Here is a 25,469-nt window from a genome sequence, read left to right as displayed (position 1 = left end):
ATACATGACAAATATATATATATATATATATATATATATATATATATATAATGTTAGTGTAATATGCTGTTCTAATAATACTGTGCAATGCAAAGAGTACGACTATGTAGTCACATACGGTAGAAATACGCATAGCCATACATATAAAAACGAAAAGAAAAGAAATATAAAGAAGAAAAAACATTTAGTGCCGGCTAGTAATACCAGCCGGCACTAACCTTGCTGTCAGGCCTGAGGCGGGGTCGGGCACGTTAGTGCCGACTGGTATTACGGCCAGAGTAGCCGGTCAGAGTAGCCGGCACTAACATCTGTCACGTTAGTGCCGGCCATTTAGTGCCGGCCACAGGGACCGGCACTAATACGCCCTGTGAACGGCACTAATAAGCCGTTCTCCAGCAGTGGTCTGAGCGATGGTGATGCAAAGAGGACGTCGAAGTTGTCGGCGGCAGCTTCGATCCACTCAGCATGCGGAGATATCGAAGGTGATGAGATGATAACGTCACTACCTGCTACCTGTCGTGGCACCTTTGATAGAGATTTGCAGAGAGTGGCTTGCTCACAAAAGTGTACAGTTAGTGCATCATATGGATGAAGCTTCGTGAGACAGATTAGAGAGCAAGATCATTACTTATTAGAAAAAAGAATTTACTATTCTTGCGAAGGCAATCGAAGGTGGCATCACTAAATTAATATAACTGGAGAGGGGAGACCTGACCTTCGACCTTAACTTTTTTTTTTTTGCACAGTGATCTTACGGTGGGAGCGGCGATGGTGAAGGTTAAACTTCCTGCCATGTGAGCTTGCCTTGTTGTGCTTGTCACGGAGTTCAGGCGAGCCGCGAAGGTTTCAGCTTGCCGCGGGAGTCGCCGATGTTTGCGAGGGTTCGACTGGCAACGAAGGTTGCAGACGGCCGCAAGGGTTCAGCTCGGCGGCCGCTGAAGATGACCGCAAAGCTTCAGCTCGCTGTAAAGGTTCTGAGCTTGCTGAGGATGTTGTGCTCTACGCGGAGCTTCATGAGCTCGCCGCGGAGGTTGCCGACGGTTGCGAGGGTTCGACTCGCCGCGGAGGTTGCGACAGCCGCGCAATGTTTTGGCCTGCGGTTTCTGCGAGGGTTGCAGTGCGCAGAGGTTGCTATGATCCCTGTCTGGAACCTTCGCATGAAAATCAGGTTAGCTAATAAAAGAAAATGCTAATTGTGTGCGGATGCGGGGAGCATGGTGCGCAGCTGGATGACGGGCAGCCAATGCAACCATCCTCCGGAGGTAGCGGCCGGGCATCTTCGATGCTTTGTTCGATATGCTGGATGTGTTCTTGGCTTCTTGCCTTTCGACGTCCCAAGGTGAGTGCAGGTGATTGATCGAAGGTGATGGAAAGATGACGTCAGGTCCTTCAGCTCTTGCTACTTGGCATCTTCGTCTTGGGACGTCTCTGGTTGGTTGCCTCCATGCCATATTCCACGGAGGCACGGACCACGGTGGCGATGCAGCCCGCATCACGCAAAGGTGGCGAGCGGCTAGCTGGACGACGGACGGGCAACCACCCAGTGGGCAGTGTCCACGGATCCACGGCTAGCTAGCTTCGATTATTTATTTATTGATAGAAAAAATACCATGGCCAAGAGAGGGAAAAAATCCACCACAGATGCTGAGCTTCGATAGCCAGCTGTGTGATAACAAGAGATGACAGCAGTGCTAAAAATAAGAGCTGTACTGCGGCTTACTGGTTAATTAGTGCAGAATGGTCAGGCCACAAAAGCAAAACTTTTTGCTGGAATTAAGAGCAGGTGGGATACTTATCTGATCATTTGGTCATGAGTCAGACCTTCGCTCAGGCCGATGGCTAAGGTGCATCGGACCTTCGGTTATTGGCCCACCTGACGGGTCATCGAAGTTGCTGAAGCGAGCGATGGTGTCCACTGGAAAAACTTATGGATTGTCGAAGGTTCCTGGGCTGTTTTTGCTTTTGCTTTTGCAGTCGTGGCTTGCATGGCATCCACGTGAACGACCGGTGGGAGCAAACGAAAAGCTCGTGGCCTGCATGGCTGTATCCTTGCCTAAAAGCTTTGCATAACGAACCAGGTTAGCTAATAAGAGCTAATCAAAATAGATAACGGATGGATGTCCTTCGCTGGCAGCGAAGCTTCTGGCCTCAGAGCTATGTCGTCTGGTCATGTCGGTCGAGAGGGGAGCTTATCGAAGGTGACGTGGACACGTGGTGATTGACTTGATACCTGCTGCAATCTTGCATCGTACCTTCGGTTCATGATTTTTTTCACATCAGTTACCGTGAGCATACTGAACATATCTTTATGGTCTTAACCTTCGCTCGGTTATTTGCAGAAGGAAATGCTCGTTGGATGCATGAGCGGTCAAAATCAATAAACTATAACCATGCTTGGAGTTTCGTGTTGCAACCTGAAGCAAAGCTAGCTGCTGCCTTATGCTTGCATGCGAGCGAATACAGATACGTGATAAAAGAGATGCATGCATGGGTAGTGCATGCTTGCACGTGTAAATTATTGGGCCTTAGCCTGATGATAGCTTCGTGCTTTGTTCAGCTAGGTGTACAAGCTTCACTAGGCCAGAAACGATTTGTGTTGACAAGGACTATTTACCGCGCTGGCGGGCGTTGTTAGAACCCGCCAGCACCCACCAGGGCGTAGTTAGATTTCGGAATGTGTGTGGAGTCATTGCCAGGGACCAACTACAGACCTGGATCACCACTAATGATTGGAAGAAGGTGCTTGATTTGATTAAGGAGTCTATGTGGGTTGCACTGCAAGCATGCTTTAGGTTCCCGGAAGGTAAACCAAAGGAAGATGCAAAGAAATTTGCGATTATCACCTTAGGGACAGCTTTCAGGAACTTCTGGCATACTCTCCATAAAGATTATGCCAAGACCGGGTTGAGTCCTAAAATCAAATTCGGAAAGATTCCTGATGCAATGTGGGAAGAGTTCAAATTGATGAAGGAAACGCCAGAGGCAAAAGCTTTGAGTGAAAAGATGACTGAGAAGGCTCAAAAGGCCGCCGAGAATCCCCATCACTTGGGTGCTGGTGGCTACGATGGCAAGATCCCTCACTAGAGGAGAGAGGAAGAAGAACGAAAGAAAGCAGGTTTACCAGATCCGTTTTAAGGCATTTCTGAATGTGGTAAGTACTGGTGCCTAGCTCGACGACCAAGGTACAGAGAGGGCAAGGTTGTATTTGAGAACCCGACCACTGCAGAAATTTATGAAAGATTGGCGCAGATCGTTGATGCGGAAAAACAAGGTCTTTTCCATCCTGACAGGGAGAAAGATCAACTAACTGCTGTGATTGGCACTGCAGAGCACTCTGGACGTGTTCGAGGAGTTTCATCATCGTTGCCCTGGAAACAAGCATTTCCCAATGACCCCGGCTATAAGAAGCGTGACCGTTACAAGAAAGACCTTGAAGAAAAGATGAGAGCAATTGCAAAAGAAGAGTTCTCTCAATTATTGGCCAGCCAGCAAGGGTCCTTAGTGCCAAATATGGCACAAGCTAACCAAGAGGTGATAGTCGCCCAATCTGGATTGATTGCTCCAAGCAGTGTCGGGTCCACGACACAACATAAGTATCCGGTTGATGATATACAAGTGGATACACCTTGCACGTTGGTTGTGCCATATGGAAGGAAACTAAATAAGTTCCGAGAAGTCGCAACTGCCATGGTGTTAACGGGTCACGTGTTTCCAAGGCCACCTGCTCCAGAATATGCCTGGGTACAAGTCGTTAAGGTGATGGACTCTACATGTGAGTTAGACATCACTACTGATGACGGGATTGAGGTTCTTGGAGATGTGATCAATCAATACGTTCAATGGCATCGACGAGATATCATTTTGCAAGGTTGTCCGAGCCAAGAACTACAACCCCTACCAGAGGCGAATATAGAGCACACATACCCTGTCCCGGAAGAAAACAACCGCGAGCAGGATCAAACAACACTTGTAGACAATGACATAGTAGATGATTTTCCACGTCATGATCCGACATCAGCAGAAGCTAACATTGAGACCTGGCACCCCGTCTTATCATCAATGAAGTCAGCAGCCAAGATAACAAAAATGCCATCACCGCAAGCCCCACCAAAGATGCCGGAAATACCTCGTATGATCACTACATATGGAAAGGCACCATCTGCATATGTTGATAAGTTTCTAAGAGCAATGAATAAGATGCCTTCATCTTCCAAAAATAAGGAGGAGCCTCTAGAAAAGGATTTTGATGTTAGGGATCTTTTCTCATATGAAGTTGAAATAACCCCGGAAAATTATGAGCATGGCAAGCCATTCTTGCCTCACTTGGATTTAAAGTTGAGCCCGTGGGAATTGAAAAAGTTTCATGCCTGGATCATGAAGGCGATGAAACATGGGATCAAGGAAATCACCGCGGTGGTCCCACCTTCTGCTTTCAACAATCCAGTCCCGCATCAAATAGTCATTGATTTTGAGGACTTATATAGACTTTACCGACGGCGACATATGGATGTCAATCTCATTACTGTGTTTTGCCTGTAAGTATGACATCTATCTTTGTATATATATGTGAATTTAGATTAATGCATGCTGCTTGACATGTACGTCTGACATCTATATTTGTAGGATGCAATGGCAGGAGGAAGTTAAGAAACAAAGACACAAGGTCGCGTACCTTGACCCGGCGCGAATTCACCAGAACGAGCACAGCTACAAATTGACCGAAAAGGTACAAGAACAACTAAAAGCTGTGAAGACCAAGAAGGCAAAAGATGACATCAAAGAAGAGGCGCACAAAAAAGAAAGGCACAAGGTATCCGCCTACATTGCAAAAGTGATGCTGAAGAGGGTTGATAAGGATTGGCTCATGGCTCCATATGGATTTGAGTAAGTTTGCTTTAATTGCCATATATTATGTGGTAATTAATGTTAATGTAGCATTTAATAAATGATGTTATTATGCAGCAACCATTGGATTGCTATAATGATTATGCCCAAGATCGGAAGAGCAGTGGTCCTAGACTCAGCCGACTATGACGAAAACGATACAGGGAGTTCATAGGCATTTTACAAAAGATATTTCTTGACATTCCAATTCCATGCATATTTAGTTTGTCAATAATTTATACATTCCTAAATTATTACATTATTAATTATTACTATATGTCAGTCTAACCTTACAAAGCGTACCACCTCCACGTCATGAAATGCGGGCCACATCCACCGAACAGGATGGAAGTTATGAACATTCGATATCATTTCCATGTAAGAACATAGCACTTAAACTTTATTGGTTATGTAAGTACGCACTCCTAATATATAATTTTTTTATGAAGTGCCACAAGCAACCTCCTGGCTCGGTGCTATGTGGCTACTACGTGTGCGAGTTCCTTAGAAACAGTGGGAGGTACCGAACAAACCCTGAAGACATAAGTCATATATATTCTACTATATACTAATAACATGATTTAACATGACACTTGAACATACGACATCTTACTTTTTTTTCAGATGCCGGAAATACCTGTGGCCAACAATAGACTTGGCGACACGGAGATCGACAACATTATCGCTGACATTGCAAGGTTCATCCAACACGAGATTTGTCATGTGGCCGGCGAATACTTTGACCACGGTGGGGTGCTGGCTTTGGATGAGAACAACAACCTTAGCAACTGGACAAAGGACAATTAATGGTTGTTTTTCTTTGAATAATTGGTGTAAATATTAATATTATTGTAAACATGATGGTTGCTCTTGTTACTAAATATTAGTTGCTTGGAAACATTAGTCATTTTAATTGATGCACCATGTTAAAGTATTGATGCAACGTACAGTGATATCTTGCAAGAAATATTAACTTTCAATTAATGGGAAATAAATTTAAATTTAAATTGACAAAAAATAAAATTATAGCATAGGAAAAATCTTTGTGCTGGCGGGTTAGTTAAGCTATCCGCCAGTACTGAATCAGTTTGTCCTGGCGGTTCCTTAAGACAGCCGCGAGCACAGATCCCAATTTGTACCGGCGGGCGACTTAAGATGCCTGCCAGTAAAGATACAATTTGTGCTGGCGGGTGACCCGCCCGCCAGCACAAATGGCCATTTGTGCTGGCACAAGAATGCTGGCGGGCGTCCCACCCGCCAGCACAGATATGTTTTGCCCGCCACGCCAAATCGTTTCTGGGCTAGTGCTTGTGTAGCAAATCAAAGGACCGAGATGATTAAAAACGGTGCTTTTTATTTCTTGAGACAAACCATAAAAGGTTAGTGGTTTAAAGTAATGTATGTAAAAGAATGGGACGTGGCCTTCGATTGGTGGTGACATCATGGTAACCTTGATTAGTGTAACCTCGACGGCTGGCCGGTAAGAGGTGCGAAGGTTCTTGCTGCGAGGCTTAAACTTGCTACAAGGATCATATCGATGCTTGCCGAGAGGAGGTTCAGCTTGCAGAAGAGCTTCCAGGCTCGCCGCGGAGGTTAAGCTGTCGTCAGCGCTAGGCACCAGGTTGTCTTGCTGCGAGGTTGTCGCTCGCCCCGGAGGTTCAGCTGCCGGCGGAGGTCGCGGCTTGCTGCGGAGGTTGCCGCTCTTCCCGAAGGTTCAGCTGCTGGCGGAGGTCGCGGCTTGCCGTGGAGGTTGCCGCTCTTCCCGAAGGTTGTGCTGCCGGGCTGCCGGCGGAGGTTGCAGCTTGTCGCGGCCGGGAAGTTTGCGCGTGCTTAAATAGTTTTGGCCTTCGCAGGTAGGGAGCTTCGCTTTGGAGCTTCAAGTGATTCACCACTTTCAGCTTCTGGTTGAACGATTGCATGGCCCATGGAAAAGAACCATCGGAGGTTCCCGGGTCCTCGCCTCACATCTTGTGGGTGATCATTTGGCCTGCACGGACCATCTCTCCGGAGGTTTTGTATTAGAAATCGGGTTAGCAAATAGTGGCTTAATCGAAATAGCTAATCGGTTGGATGGATGTCCTTCTCTGATGACGAAGCTGCCGGCTTCGAAGCAATGTTGACCGGTAATGTTGGTTATCTCAGGGGCGGAGCTGCCTTGTGCCACCGGGGTCGCCGGACCCGATGGAATTTGCTAAATTCAATGGAAAACTACTGTTCAATACTATTCAATCATGCGTAATCATACGTATGACCCCAGTGATTAAGTGTGCCGACCCCGGTGGTTTTGTGGTCTGGCTTCGCCCCTGGGTTATCTGCGAGCAGAGGTGCTGATGGCACTGATGCCTTGTGACATGAATGGGCAGCTTCGATTGGAGAACGTTGGGAATGCACGTCCTCGATTGGTTCAATGTACGTCTTGATCGAAGCTGACGTCGAGGTTGCCGGCGGCAGCTTCGATCCATACGTTCGCTTAAGCCTAGTCTCCTGCATACATGGGTCAAGAGCACGGAGGTGGATGCCCTGTGCGGCTGTACGTGCCTCTTCTCTGCGAAGCTTCCGCAACGTCTTCGCTGCGCTTTCACTTCTTGCACAGTAAAAATGGAGATTGAAGGTAACATAATTAAAGTGATAAATTTGGAGAGGAACATGACCTTCGATCGTGTTGGTCTACTAGGCTCATTCGGCAAAATAACACGTGCGTGAAAGTGATCGGGTGCTCTAGCCTAAGAGGGGGAGGGGGTGAATTAGGCACTAATAAAAAACTTAGACCTATGCTCCAACTAGTTTGCACAAAACTTAAACTAAAACAAGCTATCTAGATGTGCAACTAGGTTGTTCTAGTGTGAAACCCCTATCCCAAAAGAGTTATGCACCCTATAGCCTTTCCTAACAAGAAACTACTCTATGAAAGTAAAGGCACAAAGATTGCAAGTAATAAATGCGGAAGCTTAAAAACCGGGATAGGAGATAGCAAACTCTTGACGCGGGTGTTTATCCCGTGGTTCGGTTAGCCACAAAGACACACCTACATCCACGTTGTTGTAGCACCCACTAAGAGTATTGCTACTCGGCCACCAAGTCTCTTCCGTAAACACAATCACGGTCACCTTGGCCCCGGGTTCCACTAAGGAGCTTCTCCACAAAGGATGTGGGTCTCCACGTCCCCCGTACAAAGTGTCGTCGCCGCTCCACACCAAGTCGGAGGGTCGATGACGTTGCCGGTGAGCTTCACGCTCCAAGGTGCCGGCGCACCAAGCTCTTGTTTTGGTTCACTAGAGAACCACAGCACAAAGGCTCAAGGCCTTGCAATCACACTCACTAAGAGCTAATCTAGCACTCACACTTTACAAAGCTAGTGCTATAAGCTAAGGATATGATCTATGAGCTCTTGTATGGCTTGGAGATGTTCTTGGATGTGTATAAGGTGTCTTGAGACTCCAGCAATCTTCAAATGGCCGGGGTGAGGCGTATATATAGGCCACCAAGTCTTATAGCCGTTGCTCCAACGGTCAGCTGAAAATCTGCGTATCAACGGAAGAACCGATGCCTCTGGCAGGGGTAGCGTCGGTTCTTCCGGTCACTCATAAACCGAAGTAGCCGTTGAAGTCCTGACAGCTGACGCAGTGACCACCGGTTGAACCGATGCTTTGTACCGATGCATCACCAGTTCATCCGGTGCTTAAGAATCTTCTACTGGGCGCTGACGTCATTGCACCGACGCAATACTCCGATGCACCGTCGGTTGAACCGGTGCTGAAGAATCTTCTCCTGGGTGCTTGACATCGTCTCTGGAACATAGGACGCCCAATGCACCGATGCCCATTTTTGACCCGTCAGTTCAACCGGTGCCTATAGGCAGACTTGGCTTCGATTCCCTTCTACACCAGAATTTCATAGCGTCGGTTCTTCCGACTACCATCGGATGCACCGATGCCCTTGGCGTCGGTTCTTCCGGTGCTCCTGATCCGAAGAGCTTTCAGGGCGGAACCCCCGTAGGGGCGGCCCTTCGGCCCTTGCTACGCCTATCTTCTCTTTCTCTTTGTCATCACTTGAACCTAAAAGCCTGAGAATGATCATCTTAACAATCATATTAGTCCAAGTGTTGTGTTATCATTCGATCACCAAAATCACTTGAAATGGCATAAAAGGTGCCATGTTCCTTACAGTGCGGAGTCCTGATTGTTTGTGCTTTTGCAAAGCAAAAAATGGAGAACGAAGGTGGCAGGATTAAAATATTTTGTGAGCGAAGGCAATACATAACCTTCGATCTTGACTTTGTGTCTTTTGCCGAGATGAAAACCATAACCTTCGGCCATATACTTTGCTCTGTTCTTTTCTTTAGTGGTATCATCGTGAGCTTTTATTTCATGCGAAACCACAGCAGGCCCCGCTGTTGGGGATCGGACGAGCCGAAACCCAGCAGAGAAGGTAAAGTGGCTAAAGCTCAATGTAATAACCTTATAGTGAGAGGGAGAGCAAGTGAGAAAGAGAGCAAATGGCCAAAAGTCCCCACCTCCACCCCATGGGGGGGCTATTTATAGGGAGGAGGAGGTGATTGTTTGTGTTTATTCCATTGGTGGGGTCAAATATTACAAAAAGGTCTCTAGAATTTACAAACAGGTCTCTAGAATTTACAAATAGGTCCCTGAATGCTGTAAATAAGACCCTAGACCTCACAAACAAGCCCTTAAACCACTACTTTGGGCCTCTTTTGTACACAAAGGTGTGCCTACCCCTTGTAAACCTAAGCCGAAACCCCAACAGCTTTCATAATCCAATGACGAATACGACCGCTAATAAGACTAACACACTCTTTAGGGCGAAACTCATGCGAATGTTCAATGCGCTCCAATTGATTGTGTACCGCCGCCCAAGCGAACGCACAGTGCTCGAAGGCATTATGTTACAAAGTTATTTCTAAGTAGATATTAATTACAGCTCATTATGACTCATTAAGAAGTAAACATTAATTACTCATGTCACTTTCAAATTGCAATTTATCTATAGTATACATGTATAAAACCAAAATCTACGTAAAAGCATACCAACTAACTAAACCATGTCACTTGAAAATAATTGGAAAAATCACTATAAATAACCACATTCAACCTATCCAATAAGCCTTCTCTCAAATTGAAGTCAACGGTTGTATACATCTCAAATCAACGCATAAATCAACGAAATCATGCTCATTCAGTCATTCTCACTATTACTAAAGATCACAAATTTCTCTATGGAGCATGAAACAAAGCATGAAGACCATCAAAGAAGAGAGCATGAAGTTGCAAACCTCTGGCGCACTTGGATGAGTGAAATCCTTACCAAACTTGAAAAAATGGCAGCACCCCCTCTCTAAAACGCAATGAAGAAGAAGAAGCCTGAGCTCGGTCAAATGTTTGTCTTGTGCTCGGGGAGGAAGAAGGTGCTATGATTTATAGGAGACTGTTAAGGTTTAGCTGCCTAGCCTGCTCAGAGATACACTAAGCAGTAGGATTGTAGGTAGGGAATAGCCGAGTGCTGGAACCGATGGTGCAAGAAACACAAAGCTTTAGATAGGTTTGGGCCGCGAGGTGCGTAATACCCTTACGTCTTGTGTGTTGTTTGTATTGCCTTAGATGAAGTTATGTTTCAAGGGGATCTCTACATGCCCTCATATAGTCGGGTGGACAGGGTTACATGGATATCCTAGCTGAATACTACTGGAGCAGTCCTTCCCAATGTCTATTGGGTAGTTTCTTTCTATTCGACTAGTTCTACTCCCGTATGAGTAGTTACACTAGGACAAGGTACATGCCATGTGATATCCCTTATTCTAGAACTTTCCACGCCTGTGAGCAGTCCCGATACTCCGGGTCTGGTAGAGACCCATTAGTACCGGCTGGTGGCTCGAGCCGGTACTAGACCTCTCCGCTTAGTATCGGCTGGTTGCTCCAGCCAATACTAAATGCCTGCTAGCCGTTGCGCGCCGGCATCTGTGGCACTCTTTAGTACCGGGCGGTCTAAGTGTGGGCATTAGTACCAGTAGAAAAGATGCCCAGTACTAAGGTCATTGGATGAATGTGAAGCTTTCTAGGTGATAGCGGAGGACTAGTGCTCGCCAACAGACTCCACCAGCAGAACGTGCGGAGCACGCACGATGCGGACGCGCACGGCGCGAACGGCGCACACACGACGCGGGCGACGCCCGTGCATGCAGCGAAGGACTCGGCCGTCCAGAATCATCAGCATGCAATTGTAATCCGGCCCTGGTGCAGCCCTGTATATGTACAACTGAGAGTGCAATGAAAATTTTTGCGGTTGTCCTCTCCATTGCTTCTCCTCTTTCTTGGTATTCGATTTCGAGCGATCCTCTGTGGATTCTCCATTCGCCTACACCTCTTCCGCAGCCATGGCTTCCCCAGCCCACTCTTCCTCCTCCTCGGACTCCTCCGGCGCCGTCGCTCTTCCACCTGCCCCAGCGTCTATCGTCCAACAGATCAACATCCGCTCCCATGTTCCCATCGTCCTCAGCCTCAAGTAGTTGAACTACGGCCAATGGCGTTGCTCCTTCGACTCCGTCCTCTGCAAGTTCGGTCTTGCCATGCACGTCTTCTCGCTGCCGCCCCTCGACAACCGCGACACCAAGTGGATCCTCAATGACCACAGCGTCGTCAACTGGCTCCACACGACGGTGAACAAGGAGATCTTCAACCTCATCTACAAGCCCAAAGCCTCCGCCGTCACCATCTGAAACACTATAGAGGGCCTCTTCCGCGACAATGAGATGCACCGCACCGTCCTCGTCAAGGCCGAACTCCGTTCCCTCCAGCAAGGTGACATGAGCATCGACGACTACTGCGGCCAACTCAAGCACCTCGCCGACGTTCTTCGCGATCTTGGCCATCCCGTCTCCGAGCCAAGCTAGGTGCTCAACTTGCTACGTGGTCTCAACCCACGGTACCGCCATCTCAAGCCGATCATCACCTCCAAGTCGCCGCCGCACAACTTCGCCTTGGCTCGCTCCTTCCTTCTTCTGGAGGAGTTGTGTGACAAGCACGACGACAAGGTCGCCTCCGGCCAGGCCTACGCCGCCAGCCACGGCAACTCCTCCTCCAACACCGAGAAAGTCAGCTACCCCCGGAACAAGTGCCAGAAGAATAGGCGGCGTGGCGGCAGCTCCGGCAACAACTCCGGTGGTACCTCCCGCGGGTCCTTTGCTGGCCTCTTCGGTGGTTCACAGGGCCCTCGCTCCTCCGCCCAGACCGGCGGCAGCACCGGCGCCCAGCAACCCCCTACCACCCCTGCCGGTCTGCCATGGGCCGCGGGCTACAATCCTTGGACCGGGCTCGTGCAGGCGTGGCCCATGCCTTTCCGTGTGCCTGGCGCCGGCGTCCTCGGTCCACGTCCACCAATTCAGCACCAACAGGCCATGACGGCCCATCACCAGCTGATGCATCCGGCCCATCCATCCCCGGCGCCTCCACTCTGGGACCAAAACGCCTTCTTCTCTGCCTTCACGTCCGCCGGCGTTCCTCACCAGACACCTTCACCTCCCAACGCCGGCGATTGGTTCCTCGACACCGGTGCTACAAGTCATGTCCAACACCTCTGGTATACTCTCTTCCTCCATCCTTGTCGATTCCTCCTCCTTTATCACTGTTGGCAACGGCGCTCGTCTGCCGGTCACCCGATCGGCCTGAACCTCCATTCCAACCTCCCACTCCCCTCTGCATCTAAACAACGTCCTTGTCTCACCACATCTCGTCAAGAACCTTATTTCTATTCGTTAACTTACTTGTGATAATAATGTATCTGTTGAATTTGACCCTCATGGCTTCTCTGTCAAGGATCTTCCAACCCGCAAGGTGACACTCCGATGTGAGAGCTCCGGTGACCTCTACCCACTTCGGATGCCTCCACAGCTCGCGCTCAGCTCGTCATGCTCCCGCGATCTCTGGCACCAACGGCTTGGGCATCCATGCAATCAAACTCTTTCCATGATTCTTAGAACTTTCGATTTCCATTGTAATAAGACAGCCTTGCATACTTGTTCCTCTTCTCAGTTAGGCAAGCATTTCAAGCTGCCCTTCACCTCTAGCACAGTCACATATTTCCCTTTTCAACTAGTTCATGCCGATGTATGGCACTACGGGACTGTGCGTATTTGCCGCGTGCTGCATCTCAGGCACACGGTAAAGAGGGCCTTTGCCGTGTGCCCGAACTGCAGCACACGGAAAAGATATAGCACACGGCAAAGAGGGCCTTTGCTGTGTGCCCCGTAAAAAGACACGGTAAAGATTCGACACCCGGTAAAAATCTTTCATTGACCGTGGTCTTGTGAAAAAAAACACGACAAAGCAAAGCACACGGTAAAGCTTTCTTCTTTGCCATGTGCCAGACGTTGGGCACACGGCAAACATTTTGGCACCGTTTGGAATGGCTGTGGCCATTTTGTTTGCCGTGTGCCGGCCGTTTGGCACACGGCAAAGGAGGCCCGTCCACCGTTCATTTTTCTTTGCCGTGTGCTGAAAAAAACGCACGGCAAATGTACTGATTTACCGTGTGTTTTCTTTGTTTGCCGAGTGCATATTATTAGGCACACGGCAAAGTTTTCAAATTTTTTTTGATTCTGGTGTCCCAACTTTTTCTTTTATGTGCATACAATACATGTTGCTCCCTAGTAAACTTTGGTATTTGTATTTATAGTTTTACTATATTTAATGATTTAATTTGTTTAATCAAATTTCTTGCGATTAAGCTAGAAGTGTTTTGAGTGGTGGAATATAATGAACCCAAAAATGATATTCAAGTTCAGGAGGTCAATGTGAGGACATATGCCTGAAAACCAAAGTAAATTTTGAAGATCTTGTTCACGAACCATGACTAGGATCTTTTGGCCGAATCATATTAAAATTATATAAATTACATATGAAGTCAAAAAATCATAAAATTTGGCATGATATCATAATTTCATGTGTGGAAGCCATGAAATTTTTTTAAGAAGGATCCGTTGAAGTTTCGTCGAATGCTTGTTAAAAATCTGAGAATATGCGTACAAGAGCTGTCGAGTTGAGAAGTAACAGTTCAGATTTCGAATGAAACTTACGGTTGATTTTGATTTTGACTTCTAAAATTTTTGTATATGCAATACCCATCTTAGATTCCTTGATTCCAAAATTTGGTAATTTTTCGCTTCTGTTTTGTATTTTTATTTTATTTTTTCAGTTAAATAGAATCATGTGATATAATATAGAAACACATGAAATAATAGAATTTTTTTCATAAAACCATAAAACTTGAATTATTTAGTGTATTTGGCATGTATTTTCAATGTTCATTAGATAAAATTTTGTATAACCAATTTTGAATTTGAATTTGGAGAGATTTTAAAAAACCTGTTTTGCCGTGTGCCGTGCCTGGGACACACGGCAAATAGGTTATTTGCCGTGTGCCATGGATCGTGGCAAATGGCAAAGGACCTATTTGCCGTGTGCCCTGGATCGTGGCACACGGCAAAGGACCTATTTGCCGTGTGCCCTGGATCTTGGCGCACGGCAAACACGCTCACCCAATACTTAGCCGTTTGCTTTGTCGCCCCCCACGTACACCACACACGCACCGTGCCGCCGCTCCGCCACCTCGCCCAGCCGCCGCGCCGCCGTGCCGCCGCGCACGCCCTCTGCCGCCCTCGCCACCTCGCCGAGCCGCCGCGCGCACCGGTGCCAACGCCCTCTCCCCCACCCCGCTGCGCGCACCGATCCGCCGCGCGCGCGCCACCCACCCCGCCGTGCCGCCGCGCGCGCCCTCCGCCGCCCTCGCCACCTCGCCCATCTTGCCGAGCCGCCGTGCGCACCGTCGTGCCAATGCCCTCTCCCCCCCACCCACCTCGCCGCCCCGCCGTGCCGCCGCGTGGGGCCTCCGCCACCTCGGCTAGCCGAGCCACCGCCCCGCCCGCGGGGGCCTCCGCCACCTCGCCGAGCCAAGCCGTGGCCATGCCGTGCCGCGGTTCGGGGCCTCCGCCACCTCCCCGAGCCGCCGCCCCGCCATGCCACCACGCGTGCCCGCCGCCGCCCTCGCCGAGCTGCCGTCTCGCCGTGCCCCGTCGCCACGCCCCGACACCACGCCAGCCCTGAGTTCCGGTGCCCTGCCCCGCCCCGGCACCACGTCGGCCACGCACTGGCGCCCCGCCGCGGCGCTCCACCGCTCCACCGACGCTTTTCCACCCCGCTGTGGCTCAACATCCCATAGGTGAGCCAGTGCATTGATGCTTTTTTTTGCAGGGTTAGAAAACTTCAATTTCGAGGGGAGAGGTGGTACTAAAATTTTCAATTGACACCATTCTGTATCTATTTTGGCAGGAGAGGCTTTTGTGCACACCGTCCTCGAGCCGTCGCACCGACACGCGCGACATCGCCTAGGCCACCGTCGAGCCCTAGGTGAGGACGATGCAAACAACACTTCATTCCGTTTCATGTTCATATAGGAGTAACCGAGTTAGGCGTCACCCGTTCGAAGGAGATACAGTTTGATATATGAAGATCTTTGCATATGTATGACCGTATCTATTTCGAATTGTCCACGTTTTTTGGACAGCCTGATAGGGTGCGTAGATGGGGTTAGTTCTCATGGTCTACGCCGATTCGAGACAGAGTCTCGGCATCATCTCCTCATTGTTCTCCGGATACACAATCTCCTTTTTCGGGACGTGTATTTGGAGAACAGTGGGGTGGTGCTGCCGAAATTCTTCCTCGGATCGGTGTAGAGCATGAGAACCAACCCCAGCTACGCATCCTCTCGGGTGGGATTAGGACCTATCTTAACCTATTAGAATTGGTAGACATCGTGTAGATGCAAGGATGATCTTTTATATTATATTACTCATTGATATGATAGAGGATGGATAACCATGCGTGGATGTATACTGGATGGAAATGTGGGGGTCAGTTGTCCGGGGAGTGGATTGACAAGACCGAGGCTTTCTTGGACGGAGCATTTGCAAAGCTCAAAGGAGGCAATACCACCTAGTGTGTCCGTGCAACAAATGTGCAAACACGCATCGACAAACACGTGAAATCATGACGAATCATCTTTGTAATTATGGATTTATGAGAAATTATACCCGATGGACCTACCATGGCGAAGCCAATCGTATGAGAGACGAAGTTGTTAGGCAACGCATCGAAGAACTTGACGCTCATGCCGGGGTTGCAGACATGTTAGATAACTTTCATGAAGCACATTTTGATGAAGGACATAGGGAGGAGGAGGAGCCAGAGGCAACCGCGAAGGCATACTATGACATGTTGGCTGCAGTCCAGCAACCCCTTCACGGTCATACCAAGGTTTCACAATTGGATGCCATTGGCCGCCTAATGGCTGTGAAGTCCCAATTTACCTTTAGTCGAGACGCCTTTGATGTTATGTTACAAGTTATTGGCAGCATGCTTCCAGAAGGGCACATTCTTCCAAAGAGAATGTATGAGGCATAGAAACTCCTTCGTGCACTGAAGATGCCATATGAACAGATACATGCTTGTCCCAAGGGATGCATCTTATTTAGGAAAGAACACGCTGAAGCAAAGTACTGTCAGAAGAGGCAGCTCGCGGTACCCGTGAAAGTCCTACGGTACCTGCCGCCCATACCAAGAATCCAACGTCTGTTCATGACCAAGGAATCCACGAAGCAGATGACATGGCACAAAATGGTAACTCGTTACAATCCTGATAAGCTTGTGCATCCATCCGATGCTCAATCATGGACCCATTTTGATGGGATTCATCATCACAAAGCTTTGGAGGCTCGTAATGTACGTGTTGTGCTGGCGACAGATGGTTTCAGTCCCTATGGAATGTCGGCTGCCCCTTACACTTGTTGGCCCGTGTTCGTTATCCCACTGAATCTCCCACCTGGCGTTATTTTTCAACAACAGAACATATTCTTGTCGTTGATAATTCCTGGACACCCTGGAAATAATATGAGTGTGTACATGGAGCCCCTGATTGACGATTTACTCCGTTCTTGGGACGATGGGGTTTGGACATACGATCGAGCTACAAAGACAAACTTCAAAATGTATGTTTGGTACCACTATTCCCTACATGATCTGCCGGCGTATGGGATATTCTGTGGCTGGTGTGTCCACGGGAAGTTCCCTTGTCCAGTATGCAAGGCAGCATTAATGTTCATTTTGTTGCGGAAGGGTGGCAAGTATTCTTCGTTCGACAAACATCAACAATTCCTACCTCTTGACCATCCATTCAGACAAGATAAGAAGAACTTTACAAAAGGTGTTGAAGTTAAAGACCATCCACCGCAGATGATGACGGGTGCCGACATTTGTGCTCAATTAGATGGTCTCGTGATCAATGCTGAAGGTGGGGGTTTTGTGGGATATGGTGAGCAACATGCTTGGGCGCAGAAGTCAGGCTTGTGGAGGCTCCCCTATATGGCTGACCTTCTTCTTCCACATAACATTGATATGATGCACTCCGAAAAGAATGTCGGCGAGGCATTGTTCGGAACAATCATGGACATTTCAGATAAGACAAAGGATAATGTTAAGGCCAGAGTGGATCAGACAACGTTATGCGATAGACCAAAGCTAGAAATGAGGCCTCCCAGATCAGGCAAGGCATGGAGAAAGCCTAAGGCCGATTTCGTTCTAACGAGGCCCTAGAGGAGACAAGTCCTAGAATGGTTCCAAACCTTGATGTTCCCTGATGGGTATGCGGCGAATCTGAGAAGGGGAGTGAACTTGACCACTATGCGAACAACGGGCTCAAGAGTCATGACTACCATATATGGATCGAGCAGCTACTTCCAGTTATGGTTAGAGGCTACCTCCCTGATCAAATCTAGCAAGTGCTGGCAGAGTTGAGCTTTTTCTTCCGCCAGCTTTGTGCTAAGGAGTTATCTCTAAAAGTAGTTGAAGAAATGGAAAGAATGGCGCCTGTGTTGCTCTGTAAGCTGGAGAAGATTTTTCCACCCGGCTTCTTCAATCCGATGCAGCATATGATTTTACACCTCCCATACGAGGCACGAATGGGTGGGCCCGTGCAGCACCGTTGGTGCTATTCAATTGAGAGATATCAAAAGATACTTAGAACGAAATGTAAAAATAAATGCAAAATTGAAGCTTCCATCGTAGAGGCATATATTCTGGAGGAGGTATCAAACTTCACATCAAAATACTATGCTGACAACCTTCCTAGCGTCCACAATCCACTCCCTCGTTACAATACTGCGGAATCTAACTCCACCCTGAGTCTTTTCCGAGGCCAACTTGGAAGTGTAAGTGCTGCAACCATCAAGACCTTGGATATTCAAGAGTGGCGTGCTATCATGCTATATGTGTTGACCAATCTTTCCGAAGTTTTGCCCTACATAGAGTAAGTTCTCAGCATTCATTTAGTTCTCAAGTCATTTCCCTTTTCTGCATCCAACCCTATCATTCGTCTTTTGTATAGAGAATTTCATATGCAATTCTGGCGTCGATCAAGGGCTCCTAGCCTCCATGAAACTGAGACCCTACTTAGACAGGGCACGGGAAATGGAAGTCCTGATTTCATTTCTTGGTTCAAACAGAAGGTAATGTCCAATTCTGCTCGTTTGTAGTATATGACATTACAAGTTTCTCGTACGTGCGAATAATATGACGAACTTGGAGGCACAAAATGATGCGTCGATGAGTGCCGAGTTGCGGCAGGTTGCCAATGGCTGTGCCTATAGGGTCAAGTTGTTTGGAGCTTATGACGTTAATGGATATCGATTTCATACAACAAAGCACGAGCAGATTCGGCCCAATCGAAGAACAACAAATACCAAAGTTTTCATGCCAGGAGATGATGGGCTCGAGTACTACAGAACACTTGAAGAAATATATGAACTGTCGTTTCATGGGTCTGTACCTCTGAAACCTGTCATATTCAAATGTCATTGGTTTGATCCTCAAGCTATGAGACGTACCCCGAATATTGGGCTAGTCGAAATTCAGCGGTCATCCATGTACCCAGGAGACGATGTGTATGTTATAGCTCAATAGGCGACACAAGTTTATTATCTGTCATACCCGTGCCAAACCGACAATCGTCTCAAGGGTTGGGATGTTGTGTATAAGGTGTCCCCTCATGGTAAACTACTTGTCCCAAACAATGAAGATTACAACATAGACCCAAACACATATACAGGAGAGTTCTTTCAAAAAGATGGGCTACAAGGGAGTTTCCAAATAGATTTAACCGAAGCAATCGGAATGGAAGTAGACAATGAAAGTTTTGTTCACGAGGATGCCGGGGATGAGGTTCATAATGCGAAGGACTTGGAATTACTTGAGCGATTACGTTTAGGCAATGACAGTGATGATGAAAGTGTTCCTCCTTTGGAGCACGCCGTTGATGATATCGACGGATGTGATAGCGATGATGAGACTTACGATCCAGCTAATCCCGATCTTGAAGAGTATTTCTAATACATGTAAGATTCGTATTTGCAACAATTATATCAGTTTTTTACTTGTTCTAATTATGTTTGTTTGTTACTACTTGCAACAATTAATTTGTAATACATGTTCGGATTATGTTTTTTACTACTTGCATTAATTAATTTCTAAATATTTTTCTGATTGGTTTGCCCCTTTTAATTTCAGGTGATAGATAAAAGATGGTGGGGCACGGCGGAGGTATGATGCAGTCATTGGAGGTCGTGCTGCGCAGAGTTGCTGGGAGAGGTGAGTCCTCCCAGATGGCTGGAGGGAGGACGAGGAGGAGGAGGGGTGAGGCAAGTTCGTCGGTGCCTCCACTAGATGAGGACGCCGGCACATCACAGACAACGAGGAGCGGCAGGAGTAGCAGGAGGATGAGGGGGCCTCGCGCGATGTCACCCTCCCCTGAGGACGAGGAGCAGGAGCAGGACCAGGAGGAGGACCAGCAGGAGCAGGACGAGGAGGACCAGGAGCAGGACCAGGAGGAGGACCAGCAGCAGCAGGAGCAGGACCAGGAGGAGGAGGAGGAGGAGGAGGAGGCCTCTAGTGAGGAGGACGACGACCAGGGAGGGGTGGCAGGAGACATACATGCCGTCTGGATGCGAGGCCCCACTCGTCTCCCAAACCGACCTATACCGCTCAAGCAACGGCCGATTATTCGGCCGGACGGTAAAAGGTAAGTAACTTTAGCCTATTTCATTACATTTCATACTTATATATTTCAATTCCAATTTTACACAAATATTTTTGGCAGGAATTTTGTAATCATCGTTCCAAGTGTTCACAAACGCATCCCCAATGGCATTCTGGGCCTGCTTTGCAAGGACCACTACCCTGGATACATCGAGATTGACGGCCGTCTTCAGCCGGCGTCGGCTTGGGAGCACTACATCCAAGCCATCGATAGACCGGACCGGGAAGGCAGGTGCTTTGCTAGCAAGGCAGAGTGGGTGTTGTAGGAACTATGGGTAAGTCTTGTATGCGCTATAATTGTCAATACATCTCATTAATTGGACATTCTTGATATAATGGCTTCATTCATCATCATGTGCAGGATTTCTACAGGTGCGAGGAGGGAATGATGACCGTTGCACGCGAGGTGGCAAACACGGCCTGTCACAAGCTGGTGGCGGATATGCTCTACGAGGCGCGCATCCAGGCCAACTGTGATTACAAACGTCGCATCGAAAAAGTGAAGACCAAGAAAGGGGTTGTGTGAAACCTCAGGCTAACTCGGGAACAATATATGAGGGTAAATATAAAATATTATTAATATTGACTTTTACTAAAATGAAGTATGCTACAGTTGATCTTCTTATATGTCATGTATGACCTGCAGGTGATTCCTTGGTGGTTAGCCGGGAATGAACAGTGCTGGGACATGATAATCGATAGGTGGTATGCGAAAGGTTGGGTGGAGATGCACGAGTCTTGCCGGCAGTGGCATTTGATGATGCCAGGTGCACCGCACCATCAGGGCAACAGTCACCTACGACAGTAAGCGGCCAGATGGGTAAGTGAATTCATTTCTTCATTTTAACACTCAACCGTACACAATTTGTAATCATCTTTCTTCTTTCACAGTCGGCCTCACATGGAGGCGAGCCTTGCCCCCCGATCAAGGCGTGGGCTTTGGCCCACAAAGGGAAGGTGACATCGGATGTCAACTACAACTCGGCGGACCCCCCAAAAGCGTATAGCCACGCGACTGTCCACAGTCGCCTCAGTGAGTACAACTCGATGGCAACGGAGGTGAATGGGCCGGACTTTGATCCGATCACGGAGCCCATTGATGCAGAAGTCGTGATGAGGGTGGGAGGAGGGAAGAAGCATGGCCGGTACTGGATTGGAGACAGCTTGATTGACACCGCCAGTACTCCTACTCTCGCGCAGAGTCGAGCCAGGAGCACCAGCTGTAGCCCAACCATACGCCCACGTCAAAGCACTACAGAGATCCAGATGGAGGCACTGAAGGTTATTTCTGTTACAGCAAAGGTTTATTAATTTTGACATATGCTTCTTGGTACTCTAACCATGCAATCTAATTTTGTAGGCCCAGGTGCAACGGGACTTTGAAGCACAGCTCCTAGCACAGCAGCAGGCGTGGGCGGCCGAGCGGGAGAGGATGCAGCAAGACCTTCGGCAGACACAGGAAGCCTCCCAGCAGAATCAGATGCAGCTGGCCCTGGCTTTTCAGTTCATGCAGACTCTGGGCTCGCAAATGGGTCTTTCACCACCGCAATTCCCTCAGACTAATATCCCTGCGCGTGCAGCTACCCCTACTCCTGTGAGCGATTTCACAACCTTCTAATTTCATTTATCGTTATTTGACTAATAGACAACTCTATCATAACTTAGAAATAATGCCTTAGAAACAAAGACTTAGAAACAATGTCTTAGAAACAAAGACTTCAAATTAATGACTTTGAATTTGCAGCCTCAATCGGCAGCATCAAATGATGGGCCAACAGAAATGTCCCCTTCGCCGATACCTCAGAATGTGTGGCCGCCTCCTCATTGGGTGACTTACATGCAGCAGTTCCAGCAGAACCCTTCATGGTCGCAGCACCCGCCGCCGCCGCCGCCGCCGCCGTAGTCGTGAGTTGTGGTTGTATGGACATGCACTATTTGTATAGAGTATCGTTTGAACTTGTGCTTATATGGACATGTATGAACTACCAGTGCTTGTATGGACTTGTATCGACTACATTTGGGCTTGTATGCATTGCGATATTTGCTATATTTGCATTAGGACTTCTATGGATTGAATGTGATGCAAATTGTGATATATGAAATGATCGTGACATTTGATGCAATATATATGAATTGCCTGTGATGTTAATTTGATTGGAATCTGAAATATTTGTGATTAAACAAAAAAATGAATCTGAAAATTAATTTTGCCGTGTGCCACCATTTTTGGTCGTGTGCCATGGCAAGGCACACGGCAAATCTGCCATTCTTTGCCGTGTGCCTGTCCACTTGGCACACGGTAAAGGTGGCTGTGTTTGCCGTGTGCCTAGGACAGGGCACACGGCAAAGGGGCTATGTTTGCCGTGTGCCAAGCCGTTACGGCACACGGCAAACAGGCTGTTCAACGGGGGGTTACGCCAGTGCACTTTATTTTGCCGTGGGCCCAATAATGCACACGGCAAAGTGTTTGTCGTGTGCCCGAGATGTAGCACACGACAAACTAGCTCTTTGCCGGCCATTGTTTGCCGTGAGCTGTTTGCTGTGTGTTACACTCGACAAACACTTTGCCGAGTGTAAACCGGCCTTTGCCGTGTGCCCTTGGCACACGGCAAATAGGCACAGTCCCGTAGTGTGGACATCTCCGGTGTACAGCTTTTCTGGCTACAAATACTATCTCACCTTGCTTGATGATTTCACCCACTATATCTCGACATTTCCCATGCGAAACAAGTCCGAGGCACTCCCCATCTTGCGTGATTTTCATGCTTACATTGGCACACATTTTTGTTTGTGCTTACTTGCCTTGTAGACTGATAACGGGAAGGAGTTCGATACTACTGTGCTCCGCTCACTTCTCTCCACTCACGGCGCGTCGTTCCGGCTCTCCTGCCCATACACGTCGCAGCAGAACGGCAAGGCCGAATGAACCTTGCACACTCTCAACGACTGTGTCCACACTCTGCTCGTGCACAGCGGCGCCGAGTTCACGTTCTGGGCGGAGGCCCTCACCACGGCCACCTTCCTCATCAACCGCCGGACATGTTGCGCCATAGGCACCACGACTCCATTCGAGCTACTCTTCGGCACACCGCCCGTCTACGACACCCTGCGCGTCTTCGGCGCGCTGTGCTACCCCAACACTACCGCGACGACTGGCCACAAGTTCCAGCCTCGCTCCACAGCGTGCGTCTTCATCGTCTATCCGCCGGATCATTGTGGGTATCGGTGCTTGGGCCTCAACACCCGGTGCGTACTCACGTCCAGACATGTCATCTTCGATGAGAGCCAATTCCCATTCCGGTCTCGCACCGTGACGCCTACCACTGCGATGCCTGCCACTGACTCCACTCCACCGACACAAGACACCATTGTTGTGCTCCCAACAGCTCTAGTTCCACCTGCCACCACTGCCTCTGCTTCTTCGCCGCCCTTCCTTCCCATAACCAGCATCGGCACCGCCCCTCACGCCACCACTAGCTCTCCTGCCTCCACCTCCAAGCCATCACAACCGCCTGCAACCAACTCACCTACAACTGGCCATCCCATGGTCACTTGTGCCAAAGCTGGGATCCACAAGACGAACCCCAGATATGCTCTAGCCACGTTCCACACCACCATTTCGCTAGTTCCGGGGTCTGTTTGCAACTGGTGGACATCTTCACGAAGGGGCTCTCGTCCTCGCTCTTTGACGAGTTCCGTTCCAATCTCCGCGTCCAGGTTCCCAGCGCTAAGATTGAGGGTGCTCGCTAACAGACTCCACCAGCGGAACGCGCGGAGCGCGCATGGCGCGCGCACGACGCGGACGCACACGGCATGAACGGCGCGGACATGACGCGGGCGACGCCCGTGCATGCAGCGAAGGACTCGGCAACCCAGAATCATCGACATGGAATTGTAATCCGGCCCTGGTGCCGCCCTGTATATGTACAACTGAGAGTGCAATGAAAATTCTATCGGTTGTCCTCTCCATTGCTTCTCCTCTTTCACTAGAGTAGTAGGACTTTGCTAGGAAAAGGATGGATTTCTTACATCGAGGATCTATATATTGACGAATGTTGAGTACTCTATCCTTCTTGTGATGAGTGAATTGTCAACCGTGCGGTGTGATCGTGCGCTTGGTCTTTGGTTGCAGGTACATGGGAGTCGAGTGTCGACGGAGAGTTGCCATGGAGAAGCTCAGGCCGGGCGGCAGTTGTGGCGTCCACTCCTGGATCGAGGACGCAAGTGGCGACGGAAGGCGGGTTTCTTGGTTTGCGCCACAAAACCAAGGAGGCGGACGGCGGTTGAAGACGCCAAGTCATGGAGGCACAGGTGTCGGTCTCGGGACTGACGGAGGCGATGGGCGTCGAGCGGCGTCTAGGGCCGTCAGAAGGCCGAGGTGGGAACGGCGTCTAGGGCCACGGCGTGGAGGCAGGAATCTTCCCGCGCGTGGAGTTTTGGCGGTTTTCTCAAAACCGGCCATCTACCCGGGTTTCGCGGACCCCTCAAAACAGCGAACCGGATCTTCATCCACACGGCGGTATCGCGGAGAAGACTTCGACTCGAAGAAAGAACATCTACGGTCGGATGAGTCCTTGTATCTTTTTCCGGTTTTGCCCCTACGGGCTTTCTAGTGTCTAATAGAGTCTAGGGGTAGTTTAGTCTTTGAGTCTAGAGTCAGTGGGTTAAATACACCCTCCCAACTCTCTCCCCCCCCCTCTCTCTCTCTCTCTTGCCTTTTCACTAGCGCAAGAACAGAGCAGCAGCTCTGCTCCCGTCGCCCCCTCTTTCTCCTCCCTGTCTCTCTGCTCCATCTCTCCTATCTAGGATTAGAGGTATGGATTCTTGAGACTTTTGTACTGAGATTGTGTGGGAAAGGAGGCCCAATCCTCCTTGTGCCCTTCGGGGTTTTGAATTCGTGTCAATCTCGTACGTTTGGTGTTTTGTTTTGGATGAATTCGATTTTCCCTTGTCGATTCTTGTGTACGAGATGAGAGGTTGTTTCTTGACGATTTTGTGACTCCTTGGGGTGTTCTTAATCCATCTTGCCTAGCCCTAAAACCCTCGGTTTCACGAGCTCTTTCAAATTAAAGTTTTGGCGTTCTTGAGAAAACCCCAATCTTGCTTAGGATTTCATCGATTTCTCCCAAACCATGGATTAATTCGTCGATTCCTTCCGTGGACGTGTTCACAAGTCCCTTGTGATCATGCCTGCAAAATTTGGTGAGATTTGGAGTTGATTTGGCCACTCGATCATCGAGTTCTTGGAAGAACGCGGGTTGAAAAACATTTCTGGACAAAGTTCTTCCAAGCACCGGTTAAACCGATGCTTGTGCTCATTGGCGTCGGTTCAACCGGTGAGTGGAGTTTTTGTACGTTAGGGTTTTCTACTTTGCATTTGGTTGCACCGGTGCATTTTCTCTCTTGTGCATCGGTTCAACCGGTGATACCGAG

The 25,469-nt window shown here is 48.7% G+C and overlaps 1 long non-coding RNA gene across 1 annotated transcript; it reads left to right on the top strand.

Annotated features, from left to right (window-relative positions):
• Positions 1-3,517: 3,517 nt before the first annotated feature.
• Positions 3,518-21,890, top strand: LOC120668149. Its single transcript, XR_005672258.1, has 3 exons — positions 3,518-3,531; positions 21,460-21,630; positions 21,781-21,890. It is a non-coding gene; the product is annotated as an uncharacterized LOC120668149 (long non-coding RNA).
• Positions 21,891-25,469: the final 3,579 nt, after the last annotated feature.

Source organism: Panicum virgatum, chromosome 3N, assembly GCF_016808335.1.
Source record: "Panicum virgatum strain AP13 chromosome 3N, P.virgatum_v5, whole genome shotgun sequence".
Lineage (NCBI taxonomy): Eukaryota > Viridiplantae > Streptophyta > Magnoliopsida > Poales > Poaceae > Panicum > Panicum virgatum.
This window is presented reverse-complemented; position numbering and strand designations above follow the sequence as displayed.